Here is a 17,769-nt window from a genome sequence, read left to right on the forward strand (position 1 = left end):
CAGTGATTAAACACCCATCCCTCCACCAGTGTACATTTTCCCCCACCAATGTTCCCAGTATCCCTCCAGCCACCCTCACCCCACCTGCATCTATGGCAGTCACTTTTTTCCTTACTCTCTCTCCCTCTACTTTTGGGCATTATGGTTTGCAATACCGATTACTAAGAGGTCATCATGTTTGGTCCTTTGTATACTTTCAGCACACATCTCCCATCCCGAGCAATCCTTCCAACCATCATTGACTTAGTGGTCCCTTCTCTATCCCAACTGCCTTCTCCCTCAGCACCTGTGGCAGGCTTCCAATCATGGAGCAATCCTCCTGACCCTTGTCTCTACTGTTCAGGGTGTTAATCTCATACTATGTTATTTTATATTCCACAAATTAGTGCAGTCATTCTATGTCTGTCCCTCTCTGACACATTTCACTTAGTATGATACTCTCCATGTCCATCCACTTATAAACAAGTTTCATAACTTCATCTTGTCTACCAGCTGCATACTATTTCATTGTGATGCCACCATTGTCACCATCTTTTCCCCATGGATTGCTTTAGCTATTCATGGGGGCTTATTGTTCCATATAAATTTCAGGAGTCTTTTGTCTATGTCTTTGAAAAATGTCCTGGATGTCCTTATAAGGACCACATTGAATCTGTATGCTGCTTTGGGGAGTATTGCCATTTTGACAATGTAACCCTCCCGATTCATGAGCAGAGTATGTATCTCCATTTCCCAGTGTTCTCTTTTATTTATTGAAGTAGGGTTTTATAGTTTTCTTTATATAGGTCTTCAACTCATTAGTTAAGCTGATTCTGAGGTACTTGATTTTCTGAGGCATTCTTGTGAATGATATTTTTCTTTTAAATATCTCTTTCTTCTCCTTCATTATTTGTATATAGAAAAGTCCTATATTTTGGGGTATTGATTTTGTAACCTGCCACTTTACTACTTTACTACACAAACCTATTGTTTCTCGGAGCTTTTTGTAGAGTCTTTAGGATTTTTTAGAAACTATTTGGAAGTGTTTCTGTTTCTTCAATTTCCTGAAAAATATTAACAGGACTGGGAGTAGGTTTTCTTTAAAGGTTTGGAAGAATTCACTAGTGAATCCATCTGTGGCCCAGGAATTTTAATACAGAGCACCTGACCTACATTATTATGGAGCTTCCATAGTGTTGAGCTGTTATTTGTAGATGTACAGAAAATCATAGCATGCCTCCTACCCCTATGGAACAAAATCATTTCAAAGTAGCATGAGAGAGAATAAGGGGCTTAGGTGAACAGAGGGATTATATTAAATGAAATGGGCAAAGGGAGCAATTGGAGGCCTTCTACTTGCTTGTCTTATGTATTAAAAGAAGCAGAAAAACATTCCAAGGAGCATCTTGGTAAAAGAAGGTAAACTATAGCTCAACAAGGCCCCACACTTTAGGCCATACTACCCACAGTACTGCAAGACATGTCCCACCCAACAAAAAATTTTTGACAAAAATTGTTTTATTCCAATTAAGTGAGGTTATTCAGAATTGTTGAGCTGTGTTTCATGTAATTCTCCAATATAAGGGCACAAAAAGAGCTATACTGGTGGAGGAGAGGAGCAACATTGGACCAGAAACAACAGTGCTGAGCCCTTATTACCAATCCTATGCTCTGGGATCATATCTAGCCAGGCTCAGGGGACCATATGTGGTATGGGGGGTTGAACATGGATCAGCCATGGGCAAGGCAGGCCCTTTATCTCTGTCTTATTTCTCTGCTCCCCAGACCGTGCTTCTTAGGTGTCAGTAATTCCCAAGTGCTTGTGGAATGGATGTAGATTTTGCTTATTCCCTAGAGTAGTACTATTTTTGGGTACACAAACTTCTAATATTTTGACAAGTTAAGTACACATCTAGGATGTCATCTCTCCCAGTGTACGCAAAAATAAATAACCAAGTGGCTTTCTTTGCCCTCACAACCTTCATATATGTAATTCCTGTAAAACCTATAATTTTAGAAAGTTTTCATCCCCTCTGCAATGCATTTGTGAGCTCCATGTGGAGAAGTCAGCCCTGAAAACTTATTTGGGTAACTAGGCAGCCTAGAAGCATAGTTCCACAAACTTTTAGTGCTTATGGTGCTCTGTGGTTCTACATCCTCTGCTATATTTATATTTATTTATGTATTGGTTTAGGGCCACACCTGGTAATACTCAAGGGTTACTCTTGGCTCTGCACTCAGGAATAACTCTTCTTGGTGGTGCTTTGGGGGACCATATGGAATGCCAGGAATGGAAACCAGTTCAGCTATGTACAAGGTGAGTGCCCTACCCACTGGACTACCTTCATGGGCCCTTGTTGGTTTCTTAAAGAACTGTGAAAAATCGCACCATGTCTCCTTATTATCACCTCATCATCATATTCAGTTTTCCTTTTATGAGCAGAAATTGTATGCAACTTGCTTTTGTTTTATGTGTGCTACAAACAGATTTGCAGTATAAATCTTTAAGATTTTTTTTTAAATTTTTATTACTACTGTTCAGTAACAGAGTAATGGTTTGTCCCAAAGCTTTTTTTCTTTCTTTTCTTTTTCAGTACCAGGTCTCACACATGTAAAGTCTGTACCTTGCCTCTGAACCGCATCACAGCCTTCCAAAGCTTTTTCTCTGGGGGTAATATGGCTCTGGCTCTCTCGACTTTTTCTTTTTATCTTGCCCCATTCGGAAGCCCACTTAAAACATAGGCCAGTGTTTCCATCTATCTGAACAGAAGAAGATGAAAAATCTTGTCTTGTATCATAGTGGTGGAGAATGACATGTAAAATAAATACTCCAAATATGGTATAAGTATGAATCAATAAAGTTGTTAGGTTCAAAATGGTTGAAGAAAAACTAAGTGCTTTATAAATTACATTTTATAAACACATCTGACCCTTACTTTTACATGTAAATACTCAGAGCCTCGTGCATTTTAACTAGAGAGACCTTTCAGATGCTTACTTTACTTTCTAATACCTTTGTCACTTTTATACATGACAGTAAGACTTGTACTTAAGCTTGTGATGGAAGAAATTTGTATTTAACATTATTAAAATTATGGTGGAAATACAGGAAGCTTGCTGAGCAGATGGACTAATTTTTGAGCACTTATGTGCCAGGGACTTTTACTAAATCTTTCTGGATAGATAATAAAGGAGTCTCCATTGCTCACTTACCCAATATTACATTGTTATAGTTAGTTGGGACTTTTTTGTGTGGAAGCACAAGCAGGTGCTCAGGACTGCTCAGCGCTCAGGAGTCACTCCCAGCAGTGATGTGGGGACCATACGGTGATAGGGATTGAACTTGGGCTTCCTGCATGCCAGGCATCCACTCCAGCCCTTTGTGTTGTCTCCCCAGTCTAATATAGCTAATTTTAAGTGTTTTCTGTAAGCAAAGACACTGCAGCAGCCCCTAATGTTTTTTTCACTCACAAGTGTCTCAACTTTTTTTTACAGCTCGGTGAAATACTGTCAATATTTTTATCCCTAATTGATTCATGAGAAAACTGTAAATTAAAGACTTTAGATCATTCGCCCAACTAATATTACAAAGCAGAGACGTTGAATTGCTTGCTTTATTGTGGAATACTTTGTGTGGCCAGCATGGGTTTTGGGGCCACACCTAGAGACACTCTTGGCTAGAGATCACTCCTGGTATGGTTCAGGGGAACCAGATGAACACCCCAGGGGTAAAGCTGGGCTCACTGCATGCAAGTCAAGTGACTTCCTTCCCCCCATACTATTGCTTCAGCCCCAGCGTGACTTTTACATTTTTATTTATTTTTTCTCAGTATCAGGGATAGAACCCAGTTTTTCACAAATGCAAGGCAATTACACTACTCATGAGATGCACCCCCAGCCTGCCCTCCACCCCGCTGCGAAGCTGAGACTTTGAAGTCTGGCTAATTCGAATCCATGCCACCAGATCAGCATTTCTCAACAACCAGTGGCTGTATGGCCCACTGTATGCCCGAGGATATTCCAAGGGAGCCAGGTGAAAATCACGTGTATGAGAGGCCATGGCACAAGACAGGAGTGCCACAAGAAGCCAACAAGAATAAAGGGGGCCACAGTCATAAAAAAGTTTGAGAACCAGAATAGATTACTGAGCTTCTGAAATTAATTTTCGTTAATCATCGTCATTTGCAAATGGTGGTGGTTCACAAATAGCTGGTGAGGGAGAGACTAATGGAGGTTGTTGGACCATTTCTGAGAGGGTAGGGGAATTACTCCTCCAGTCCCCGCTAAATTTCTTGTGATTAAATCAGGTTGGAAGGGTGAGAGATTGTAAGGATCATGGAGGTGGCGTGGCGGAGCCCATTCAGGTCCTTTTGCCTACAGATGGCAGAAGCAGGAGCAGGCTGGCTTCATGGACTGGTTACTTCTAAGGATCTGATCCTGGCACAGCTGTGCTCCCAGATAGTCCCAGGGGCTTGTTAGGGAGGGAACAGAATGATCTTCATTTGTTTGCAAAAGGTCTAGGCAGTGTTTGTCCAAAATCCAAACACAGTTTGCTGTGGAACTGGCAGCAAAACCTCATGGGTAGCTCTAAGTATGACTGAAAGTTTGTTATTTAAAGTTTAAGTATTCCTTGACAAAGAGCACAGAGGTGAAGAATATGGGCTCGCTGGACTGTTGTGCAGAGAAAACAATGTGAGTAGAAGCTTACTGAACTCCTCAAACAGGAACCTAAGAGATAGCACAGCCAGAAAGGCTCTTCCTTTGCATGAGGCTGACCCAAGCGGTACCAGCATATGGTCAGCTCCAGCACCACATATGGTCCCCAGAGTCCCACCAGGAGTCACCCAGGAGCCCAGAGCTGGGAATAAGCCTAGATCACATCTGGGTGTGGCCAGAAACAAAGAAACAAATGAACAAAAAAGACAAAAATAAAAGGGTTAGAGGTTGAACCAGCAACTATGGCTGGATATTTTTCTCTTACTCTTGCATGCTCATTTGCAAAAATGATCGCTGTAGAATTCCACGCCTTCGAAACTTGGCTTCTCCTTTTCTCCTCAGCTATGGAAGAGCTGTGTCTGCTAGCTTGGTGGATCAGGAGAGGAGCGTCTCTCCACTTCTGTACGTCATGCATTTCCTTTCACTCTTAGGCTTTTCCAAAAATATTCAGGATATGAGCAGTTGGTTTCAAAGTCTTGATTGATGTTCAAAGATGCTGTGTGACTTACATAACCAAGATACTGTGCTTAGACAAGTCTCATGTCTAACTTTGTCATATATTCCCCCGGGACATTTCGCATTCATTCGCATTCGTAGCAGTCGTAAGTGAAATGTAGCTGGGAAAACACTTTGGGGGAAGAGCTGGAGAGATAGAACAGAGGTGAAAGCGCTTGCTCTGCCTACCACTGACTTCATTTTCACCCCTGCATCGCAGAGGGTCCCCCAAGTCTTGCCCAAAAGCAAACAAACACATTGGGGGAAAAAACCCTCTTTTTGGAAGATTGATGACAAAACTCACTTTTGGAAGAGTAAGAGAGATGTGTGAGTTGATTTCACCTTTTGAATAAGGATATGCAATTCTTACAGAGTACCCAAGGAAGTAGTACAGTGGTTAGGGTCCATGCAAAGCTTGCAGGAAATTCAACTTGATCCCCAACACCACAGCTACCTCCCTCCCAAGCATTCCTGGTGTAGCCCAGGAGATGCTCACGCAAGCACTGTAGGACCTAAGCAATATTGAACTACCAGCCTGGCGCGAGGCCACATAGCACAGGGAATGGTCCAGGGCTCCTTCCTGGGTACCACATGGGATGTATAAGAAAGAGTCTGCTTGGGGGCTGGAGCAATAGCACAACGGGTAGGGCATTTGTCTTGCATGCGGCCAACCTGGGCTCGATTCCCAGCATCCCATATGGTCTCCTGAGCACCGCCAGGGGTAATTCCTGAGTGCAGAGCCGGGAGTAACCCCTGTGCGTCGCCACGTGTGACCCAAAAAGAGTCTCCTTTTATATGTAAGCACTTTTCTGTCCCCCAAGCAGTGCTGAGAGGTCTCTGGAGACGACTCCCCATGATGTTTGTCTAATAGAGCCCTTATAGATCCCTGCATAGACCCAGCAATGTAATATTTCTCAGGCCAGTGGTTCTAGGTGCCACAGGGTCGTATTCAGTATTCCTTGTGGGGGCATCCAGAACTGTATCTGGCAATGTTAGAGGGACACTCGGTGCCAGGGAACAAACTTGAGTCCCAATGCATGCAAGGCATGCACTCTTGACTACCTTAATTGGTTTTGGGATCAATGTGTATGTTCGTTTCAATAAAAGCAGAATAAATTGGACAAAATTTACCCTTTATTCATAAAAACTTTTTCCAGGACAGGAGAGATAGATGCCCAGTACTGTCCATGTTCCCTCACTACATCACCAGGAGTGAGCCCTGAGCACAGAGCTGAGAGAAAGCCCTGGGCATCACCAGGCCTGGCCATAAAACCAACAAAACAAGCATTTTTCCAGATTGTGAATCAAGAGAACCTTTTAAAATGACCATTTTTAGAGCCATTTTTTGTTTTGTTTCATTTTGTTTGGGAGTCATGCCCAGCAGTGGATTACTTTGTGCTTACTCCAGGCTTTGTGCAAGGATTATTCCTGGCAGGACTCAAGGGACCATATATAATACCAGGGTCCAAACCCTAGTCAGCCTCATAGAAGACAAGCACCTTGCTCACTGTAAGGTGCTCTCTGGCCCGAAAATGTTTATTTTTCAGAATTTAAAAAAGTTATAATTGAGGTAATATGTTTACAACAACACTAACGTGTATGGTATTGATATATACACAGTTACTGACCCTTAGCACCACCAAAATATTCAAGATCCGCCACCAATGTCCCCATGTTACTTCAAGTTCTTTTTCATCTTGCCTTTCCCCAATCTCCATCCACTGCACGTTCTTGGCTATTTGAGTTTTGTAGTCCAAGGCCAAGACTCACATTTTGCAAGATTCTTTTTTAACAAGATACCCTAAGAGAAGTAAATGTTCTTAAATTAGTAAAGAATAGCTTTTGAAAGTATGAGAGGCCATAGAGATAATACAATGAGTGAGATGCTTACCTTGCAAACAGCCAACCTCAATTCAATCCCTGACACCATATATGGATACCACCAGGAGTAACCCAGCACCACCAGGAGTAAACCCTGAATGCAGAGTCAAGAATAAGCTCCAAGCACCGTCAAATGGTGAAAAAGACAAAATTAAATTAAATTAAATTAAAGTATATCACACCTAAGTGTTTAAAAATAAGAAATTTTAGGGCCCCAAAGATGGATCAGAGGGTCAAAGTTGCTGGGGTAGCTTTGAGTCACAAGCTCTGCCCTCCGGAGCCAAATATAAGAAAGGACCAGGCAGATGGTTTAGAGTAAATGTGCCAGGACAAGTGTGAGGCCATGAGCTTAGTCCCTGATGCTACAGCACACACGAAGGCAGCTCTGACAGACCCAGAACTTAGAGTCTTCAGCTATGGTGAAAAAAAGATGAAACTTCCCTTTGAGATATAAAGTAAGACTAATTTTATTTGTGATTCTTCTGAAGGTCTTAACCAACTCAGTAAAGTAAAAAATAAAAATAAAGTGATTAGGAAGGAAAGGAAAAAAGAAAATATCAAAATAAGTGCATAGAAATCATAAGATTTGCATCTTAGAGAAATTTAGGAAATCTTAGCAGAGGGTCAGAGCTGTAACTTAGTGGTAGAGAACTTACCTCGCACGTGTTAGGCACTAGGTTTGAGCTCTTGCACTGAAAAAAACCTTTTTTGATCTTAGGGTTTTTTTTACTCTTTTTATGCCACACCTGGAAGTGCTCAGGAGTTACTCCTGGCTCTTTATTCAGGAATTACTCCTGGCAGTACACAGGCGACCATACAGGATGTCAAGGATAAAGTCCAGGACAGTCTCACATGCCAGGCAATTGCCTTACCCATAGTACTATCACTCTGGATCCTCAGAAAGCATTGAGTACAAAAATAATATAACGGACTAGAACAATAGTAGAGCAGGTAGGATGCTTGCCTTGAATGGGGCTGACCTGAAATCCATCCCTAGCACCCATATGGTACCCCAAGCTTGAGTGCAGAGTCAGGGGTGAACATTCAGCACTGCCAGGTGTGACCCCCCCAAACAATTAATAATATATAAAACCCAGTTACCTTTTTATGTATCAGTTGTAAATATTTAATAAAAATATAAAAAGCAGATAAATTGGGGCTCTGCACTGCAGATAGGGCGTTTGCCTTGCATACAGCCAACCCAGGTTCGATTCCCAGTCAGCATCCCATGTGGTCCCTGGAGTCCCCCGAGCAGCACCAGGAGTAATTCCTGAGTGCAGAGCCAGGAGCAACCCCTGTGCACCGGGTGTAACCTAAAAAGCCAAAAAAAAAAAAAAAAACCCAACCAGATAAATGATAGTAGCATTAAAACTCCCAGCTTGCTCTCTTAAGCCCACGTTCTCTTTTGAACATACATCTTTGACTGCTCCCTCAGGCCTGTGGCTCTCTCTCTTAAACACATATTTCTCTGTCTTTTTGTTTATCTGCCTGCTTACTTGCTCTTTCAAGCTCACGTTCTCCCTTGAATACATGTCTCCCTGCTTTTCCACTCTAGAGAAACCCTTGTTTCTGAAGATACTCCTTTCTTCCTCTTTCCTCACATCTAAGCAATTTTGTTCAATAAAAATGGAGGCCAGAGAGATACTACAGCAGGGTGCTTGCCTTGCACATGGCTAATCCAGGTTTGATCCGCACACCCCATAAGGTCCCTTGAGTCCAGTCAGGAGTGAACCCTAAGCACGGTGCCAGAAATATCATTGCAACTGGAAAAAAAAGAAGCAACAACAACTTCCAAGTATTTGTCTTTCTTTTGTGGTACTCTATTCACTCTCCCATTTTATTTTCATAAGAGAAAACAATTTCAGGGACCAGAGAAATAGTACAGGGGGTAGGATATTTACCTTGCATGAGGCCAACCCAGGTTGATGCCTGGCACCCCATAGATCCTCCATACACCACTAGCCGTGATCCCGGAGCACAGAACCAAAAGTAAGCCCTGAGCACCACTGGGTGTGCCCCAAAACAAACACAAAACAATCAAAACAAGAAAGCAAATTCACTGCACTGAAAACAGACAAATCCTAAGATCTAGGACAAATCTAGTAATTGATATCTCTATCTCTAGAGAGATGACTAAATACTCGCTCAGAGACATGTAAAAGGACATATATAGGGACCATGGAGATGGCTCGAAGGCCTGAGTTAGATTCCTCCACATCACATGCTCCCCATGCCAGCATCACCTAATGAGACCCCAGGGGCTCCCAGTATCCAAGTCTTGGCAGTACTACCGCAACAGTTCAAGTTTCTCCAGCTGTGGTGTCCCCTGGGATCCTGAGAACAACTAGGACGACCCCAACCTACCCCTTTCTAACCTGGTCAAAAAAGACAGACTAAATCAAAATATGACTCATTCATCACTTGTATCACTTGTCATCCCGTTGATCATAGGTTTGCTCAAGCGGACGCCGGTAAGTCTCCATCTATACCTGTCACGTGCTAGTGTATCCGAATGGCGTCTGCTTGCTCCAGGAACACGGAAGAGCCTCAGACCGTTTGTTCAGCGTTTTGACGAAGAAGTCTGACCATCTCATAGGTGGACGGCCAGGCTTTCTTTTGACGTCCTATGGAATCCAGTCAGTAACAGCTCTAGTCCAACGGTCGTCTCCAAATCTCATTATGTGTTTGGCCCATCTGATTTTCAGTACCTTTGCAAACAAGAAGGCATCCCTGATTCTTGATCTTCGACGAAGGTAGGAACTCTGGATTCCTTCTCTCACTTGACTGAAACATGATATTCCAAGCATAGCTCTTTGGATTCCTCTTTGGGAGACCCAAATAGCATTCTCATCCTGTTTTTGTAGGACCGGGTCTCTGAAGACATATGTTAGTGCAGAAAGAATGGTGTAGTCAAAAAGATGTGCCTGGAGCTGAAGGTTCTTTGTCCTTTAAACAACTTCTTTGAGACTCTTGAAAGCATTCCATTCAATACTCTTCCTCCTGCACAGTTCTGGTGCCAAGTCATTCCTCATGTTGAGTTCTCGACCCAGGTACACATAGCTGCTGCATTCAGAGATGTTTGTTCTGTTGAGGGCAAATGGAATGTCAGGAACTAGTCCGTTCCTCATGAACATTGTCTTCGTGAGATTTAGCTGCAGTCCGACCTTTTCACATTCACGGTCAAAGTCAGCCAGCATTCGTACCACTTGGCTGATATTTGGTGTTATTAGAATGATGTCATCAGCGAAGCAGAAGTGGTGTAGTTCCGACCATATATCTTCACTCCCATTCCTTTCCATTTCAGTCATCACATGATGTTCTTGAGGGTGGCACTGAAGAGTTTCAGTGAAATGGTATCACCCTGCTGAACCCCTCTCTTTACATTGATTATCACTTCCTTGTAGAATGGTGAGATCCTGGTGGAGGATCCGTAATACAGCTCACAGAAGATCCTGATGTACTGAGTTTGAACGCCCTGTTTGGTTAGGGCTTCAGTCTCAACAGAATCAAAGGCCTTCTTTAAATCTATGAACGTTAGACAGAGCGGCATCTTGAACTCTCATGAAACCTCAATGAGCTTGGTCACCGTGTGGATATGATCGATTGTGCCGAATCCTTTTCAGAACCCAGTTTGCTCCTATGGTTGTCCTTTATCTAGTGTTCTGCCAATCCTATTCAGGATGACTCAAGTAGATGATGGACAATAGGCAGATTGGACATTAGTTGCCGATGTCTTGGATGTCTCCCTTCTTATACAACAGAACGGTCCTGCTGGTTTTCCATTGGGATGGAACCTTGCATTCAGACACATAACATGTGAAGAGCCAAGGCACTGTATTGATGAGTACTGGGGGCAGATTCTTCAGGTGTTCGGGTCTGACCTTGTCTGGACAGGGTGCTGTATACTTCTTTACCAAAGAAGTGGCATGTTGGACTTCAGAAGGGAGAACACTGAAAATGACATATCCATCCTGCAGAATTTGGTATGTGGGCAGGTGGACGTGGCTATCAAAGAGATCCGAGTAGAAATTGTGAATAACCTTTTCCATTGCCCTTCTGGAAGATGTGATAGATCCATCAGGACGTCAGAGAGCAGTCATCTTGGTCTTATAGTTGGCAAAGGACAGGCTGGCGTTGTGAATACTTTTCCTGGCTTCCGCCGCATCAGCCAACACTGCTCCTCTTCTCTCTTTGAGGTCTTCCTTTACCGCTTCTCTGCACAGTTTTGCAAGCTCAGATGTTAGCTTGTGATTGCCTGAGGCTCACGCCAAATCACATTGGCGAATGAGCTCAAGAGTTTCCAAAGACAGGCATCTCTTTGTGGCTTTCTCTCTCGGCGTTCCTCACACAATCATGGAGGTGCTGAACCAGTTGATCATATTTCTCGTCAATGTTGTCAAGGCATCTTCCCATACTGCCACAAAAGTGTCATGGAGTTCCCAGTTGGTGGTCGTTCTGGGAGTTCTTTTCTTAAACTTTGCAGCCCTTTCTCCCTGCTCCATGAAGTAGAATTTTGCAGGAAGGAGACGGCAGTCTGATCCCATTTGGAATTTTGGGAAAACAGTGACATCAGTCAAGCAAAACTGTCAATTGAATATGTTGTGGTCAATTTTGTTGTGGAACTGTCCACCGGAAGACTCCCATGTTCAACGTTCTGCAACTTCGAGTTACTATGGATGGTCTTGATCAACATAATGAACTCAGTCTCTCACCCTGTTCATTCCATTCTAAGCCGTGGGTCCCAATGTTGAGTTCTGTGGGCAACCTTCTCGGTCCTATCTTGGCATTAAAATCACCGACAATGACCTTGTGGAAGATGTTGTCTTCTTTATAGAACTTCTCCAGCTCCATGTAGAACTCAGTTTCTTCTTCATTGTAGTTGGATGTTGGTGCGTAGATGATGAAGATAGAAACTGCCAGCAGTGAGCCACATCTATTCAAGTGTAATCGTCCAATTCGGGTTGTTAGGTATTCAAATGAATTATAAATTCTGATGCCCAAGAAACCTTTCCACCTCCAGTTCTTTGTTGCAGAAAACAGTTTTCTGTATAATAATGAAGAATGAAAACTTCACAGAAACAGCTCCTGATAGACTCAGCTCTGCTGTGTCTGCCCATGAATGCAGGCTCCTCTTCACCAGCTCTAGAGGCAAGAAACTTTCTCCTAGGAATATACGGTGGGTCCTGAGCATTGAGAGTTGTTGGACATCCCCTCTCAACTCCCACCAAAAGATAAATTTCCTGCATTTACGGTCAGATTCATGCTATTTAATCATAGTTCTTCTTCTGAGCTTTTGAGGGGAGAATTTTATTTTATAAAGTTCACAATATTTTTAAAACTAAATCACTGTGAGATACAGTTACAAAGCTTTCATGATTGAGTTCAGTCATACAATGACGGAACACCCTTTCCTCCACCAGTGCGCATTTTCCACCACCAGTGTCTGAGGGAAGAATTTGTATTAGCCCATAATTCATATAAGAGAAAGTCCAGAGTTCCTCAAAGTTGGTGTTGGTTTTTATTTTATTTTCTATTTGTTTTGTGGTGCCAGGGGATGAGCCTGGGGCTCACACATTTGAGGCAAGCCTGCTACTGCTGATTCACACCCCTCTTTCCTCAAGTTCCTCAAGGTTAATGGCGACTGGAGTTCCATGGTCAGTCATGGAACTGGACCTTAGTTCCAGCATTGGCATCAAATTTTATAGACATTTGTCTATAAAAAGTATTTTTTTTAATTTTAGTTGTCCTGTCGTAGCACATTAACAAGCAAATGCTATGATTTGAAGATTTTAGCGGGGGGAGGGGGTTGGTGGACACACACCTGGCTGTAGGCTGGAGGAACATAGGGGTGACAGGATTCAAACCAGTGTCACCAGACATCATGCTAGGCAAGTAATTAATCTTTGTACCATCTCTCCAGCCTTAATATGTCAGGGGCCACAACATCAGCACTCAGGGGACTGCAGGATTGCATTGGTTTTTCCTTTCTCCCTTACCACAGGGAGCTTAGTTTTATCGGGTTATACCCATCACAGTGCTCCTGAGTAACCCCAATTCCTCTGTGTTTATCTGTAAACTTTTCTCTGTGCTCTCCTCCCCAACCAATTAATCACCTTTTCCCCCTAATCAGATCCTGTTAACTTGTAAGGTCAGATCCTTCTAAGGACACTTGTATTGTAAGTTAAATATTGCTTTTCCCCATCTTTTGCATAGTTTACGTTAAAGCAATGTCCTTTTTGTATGGACACAGGAAGACAGTTAATATTATGCTTTTGTAACTTAGGAGTTAATTGAGTCTGAATGATACACAATCTGGGGCATCTGCTTCCTCGACTTAAGCCTCAGTTGCCTTTAGTTCCTAGCACCCCAAAAGCAGAGTCCCGAGGAGGGACTGAATGGACCCAGGGCAAGGTACCCTGGCATTGAAATGGGCCAGGCCAAGCACCACAATACTTAACTTATAAGTTAAGAGCATGGTCATGGACAAACTCTGTCATGACCCAAAAGAGGTAACTGAATAAGGACCCTGCTGGGGTTAGGAAGACTAACTGGCCTGAGGACTGTGGTTTGGGATATATAGCGAGATGTCCTTAGGAAGAAACAACTTTAAACTTGATGTCTCTTACTGTGCTCATACAAAATGACATTGCTAGAAATATTGGAAGTAAATTTACTACAACTATTTAAGTGGATTACTTGCTGGGGAAAGAAGAAAGCAACACACCTGAATAAAATCCCGCCCTGGAGCAGATCTCCTACTAATCTGGAGTAATCTCCTTAAATGAGATTTTTGTCCTTGAGTTAATCTGCTGGAGGAGTCACTTTACCTCTCTTTGTTGATTTGTTAATGTTCAATCCTATCTTTGTATCCCCACCCTACATGATTTCTATATAAACTAGGTGGTGAGAGTGGGCTGGGGAGTGAGAAGGAGAATCAGGGGGAATACAGAGAGAAAGAGAAGCAGAAGGAGAGTCAGAGGAGAATGGAGAGGAGATTGGAATAAACCGCAATTGATAGCAACCAGCCTGGCCCTTGTTCCTTCCTTTGTTTTCCCATTGCCATCGGCCTTCCCAGGGTGGGGGAAGCGGAGACCACTGAACACACACACATACACACACATAGAGAGAGACATGCCCCTTTAGTTTATACACAGTATACACAGGGGCTCTTCTTGGCTCTGTACTCAGGGATCACTCCTGGCAGTGTTCAAGGAACCATAATGTGGTGCCAGTGATTTGAACCAGGACTGACGGTGAGGCAAGTGGCTTACCTCCTGAGTTATCTCTTTGGCCCCTAAAGCTGCCTTTTCTTAGATCTTTCATGCTGTTCTGGAAGAGCTGATCTTCCCCTGGAGAACTGGAGTGGGGTAAAAGACCCCCCAGGAGCTTAGTATTCAGTTCTCAGATTATAATTCTCAAGAGAAACCATATTGTTTGAAAGACACCTCCTTGTTTATTTATCTACTTATTTATTTTCTGTCCAATAGACTTTTATTGAAGTTTCAACTAGGTGCGGGCACTATGCTAATTACTGCAAACAGAGAGACCGATATGAGAAGACAGATTGTCACAGGGAACTCTGCTGTGGCAATCATCTTGGGTTTCACAAATCTTAGGTACCCAGAACTGTTCATCTGAGGGAAGAAGCAGGCTGACCACAGCCTTGATGGATAATTGTGAGCTTTGACATCAGAGGGATTGAAGTTTCCATCAGAATGCTGCATTCTTTCTGTGTGAATTACATCCCTCTAATCCTACATTTATCCATCCATTAAATGGGAAGACTATCCTTACCATGGAGGTTATTATGAAAATTCAGTAGGGTCTTTTGCATGAAATGCCTGACCCTTTGTGGTATTTCCTTCTCATGAAGAGTATGTGCCCCTTGGCCCCACCAACTTCTCCCCTCTAATTTGAATTTTTCTCCATTGCAGCTTCTTTTCCCTTATAAATGTGACCTTAATTTGCTTTAAAATCTGCTGTAAGATCTCAAACATAAAATTTGCTATAAAATCTCAAACATAAAAATAAGTAAATTGGAAAGGTAAGCGGAGAATACAGCATGCAACCAACCAGAAAATCTCCTTCACACACTACCATCATTGTTTCCAGTAGATACTACTGGGTTTCAAAGTCCAAACAGCCTTAAGTGGCCATAACCAGGCGCTTCAGATGTTCTCTGATTATTACGTCAAAAGAAGTTCGTTTGGTGCAGGTAGATTATTTTCACATTTGATCTTTAGCCCTCAGTAACTATTCAGAGGGCAAAGGGATCTTAAACAATACCGACTCTAAAGGAATTCAGAGTCTATCTTCTTGGGACACAGGTGCCTCATGTCTATTCCTGGATAATGTAGCATTGCTTCTATGTGTCTAGTCTATTCTGCTCCAACATCTTTATTTGTTTATTCATCATTCACTTAGATACCTATTATTGAGGGGATACATTAGTGAGAGAGCCAAATTAAACCCCTTCCCTCACCATGCTTACATTATACATATTAGACGTTTAAAAAAAACACCCTATCAAGAAAAGCAACAAGAACATTGTGGGACCAGGCAAGTAGTACATGGCCACTAGAAGTAAGCCCATAGCACAGGCAAGTGTAACCCAAAGCCATGTACACCATTGACAGGTGAGCGCTCTGAAGGAATGAGATGTGTGAGAGCGTAATTGGGTAGGATGGAGGGCAAACATCTCTCTGGGGAAGAAATGCATAAATCAAGTCCAAGCAACCAATTTGAGAACAACAAAGAGTTTTCTCAAAAGAGGGAACAATAAGTGCAAAAGCTTCTGAATGACAGACGGGCTGAGTAGGTCTAAAGAACCTGAGTAGGGATGAAGTGATAGTACAGTAGGTGGGGTGCTTGCCTTGCATGCTGCCGGCCCCCAGTACCCAGTATGGCCCCCCAAGCCCTGCCCGGAGTGATTCCTGAACATAGAGCCAGGAGGAAGCCTGGAACACCATGAGTGTGGCACAAAATTATTTTAAAAGTACATTAAAAAATGGGCTGTAAGTCTACAACTGTACCTCATGGTGTTTCACTAATAAAAATTTAAAAAAAATGAGCTGGAGCGATAGCACAGTGGGTAGGGCGTTTGCCTTGCACGTGGCCAATATGGCTGATTCAAGTTCCATTCCCCCACCCCCTTCGGAGAGCCTGGCAAGCTACTGAGAGTATCTCGCCCACATAGCAAAACCTGGCAAGCTACCCGTGATGTATTCGATATGACAAACACAGTAACAACAAGTCCCACAATGTTACTGGGCCTGCTCGAGCAAATCGATGAACAAAGGGAGGACAGTGACAGTGACAGTGATTGTTACTATTATTAATTTGAGGACACATCCTTCAGTGCCCACGGCTTACTCTTGGCTCTGTGCTCAGGGATCACTCCTGGCTATGCTCAGAGAACCATATGTGGTGGGGGATTAAACCCAGGTTAGCTGACTTCTTTATCAGTGTTCTCAATTTCTGCCTCAACAGCATCTGAAACAGTGAGAGAAAATTCAAAATTCCTAGAAGCTGGAAAATATTTCAGGAAGAGTTTAATAGTCTACAATACTGCAGAGAATAAATAAAGATGAAGACTGAGCATACAATTGGATTCGTCTTTGTGGAGGTCTTTGAGAAGAGAGGAGAGTTTCAATACTGTAATGTAAGAAAATCCTCAGGAGGACCATGCTCAGTACAAGAGTTGGGGAAAAAGAACCAAAGACCTGAAGATAGACAAACTTTCACGAAGCTTGAAACCCACAGGCTGGTGGTTGAAATGGGGTTAACAGTCAAATCAGGTTGAGTTTTTCCTTCAACTTAAAAAAATCCAAATTGATAGAGAAGGAGTAGAATACCCAAGATCTTTCACATAGTTGTCAAACTGTTGACATTTTGCCACTTTTTTTTTCTACAGAGAAAATGTGTGTTGCTTTTAAAACTCTTTCTCACTTTGTCCCCCAAGTATAGGGGGAGAAAAAGCAGAGAAGGAAAGAAAACGAGGGAGGAAGAAGAGATAGATGGGAAGCAGTGGGAAGCAGATTCAAGGGGATTCAAGCCCATGGGTGTTGTAAAGGGGTGGGGTAGCTGAAGCTGAACATCCAAGCCATGGAGTCAACAACACTGAAAATAAGATCCAAATGCCAACAACCAAACATAAAAGAGAGGGAGAGAGAAGAAAGGAGGAAGAGGAAGAGGAGGAGGAGAAGGAGGAGGAGGGGGAGAAGGAGGAGGAGGAAGAGTATAAGGAAGAGGAGGAGGGGGAGAAGGAGGAGAAGGAGGAAGAAGAGGAGGAGGAGGAGCAGAAGGAGGAGGAGGAGGAGGAGGAAGAGAAGGAGGAAGAGGAGGAGGAAAAGGAGGAGGAGGAGGAAAGTGTCTGCCATAGAGAAAGGCTGGGGTGGGGGGAGTCTGGAAACTGTGGAAATTGGTCATGGGAAATGTACACTGGTGGAGGGATGAGTGTTGGAATATTGTATGACTGAAACCCGATCATGAACAGCTTTGTAACTGGGTATCTTACGGTGATTCAATTTAAAAAAAAAAATATATAAGAAAACACTGCAGGGCTGCAGGTGGGATTGGCACTGGAACATAGCGTGTTTAAAACCCAAATATGAATAACATTGTAAATCATTGTGCCTTAAAATTTTTTAAATGATAGTAAAAGGCAAGTTGGGGAATTCAAGAGATCTACAGAAAAGT

Source organism: Sorex fumeus, unplaced genomic scaffold, assembly GCF_029834395.1.
Source record: "Sorex fumeus unplaced genomic scaffold, SorFum_2.1 ptg000030l, whole genome shotgun sequence".
Lineage (NCBI taxonomy): Eukaryota > Metazoa > Chordata > Mammalia > Eulipotyphla > Soricidae > Sorex > Sorex fumeus.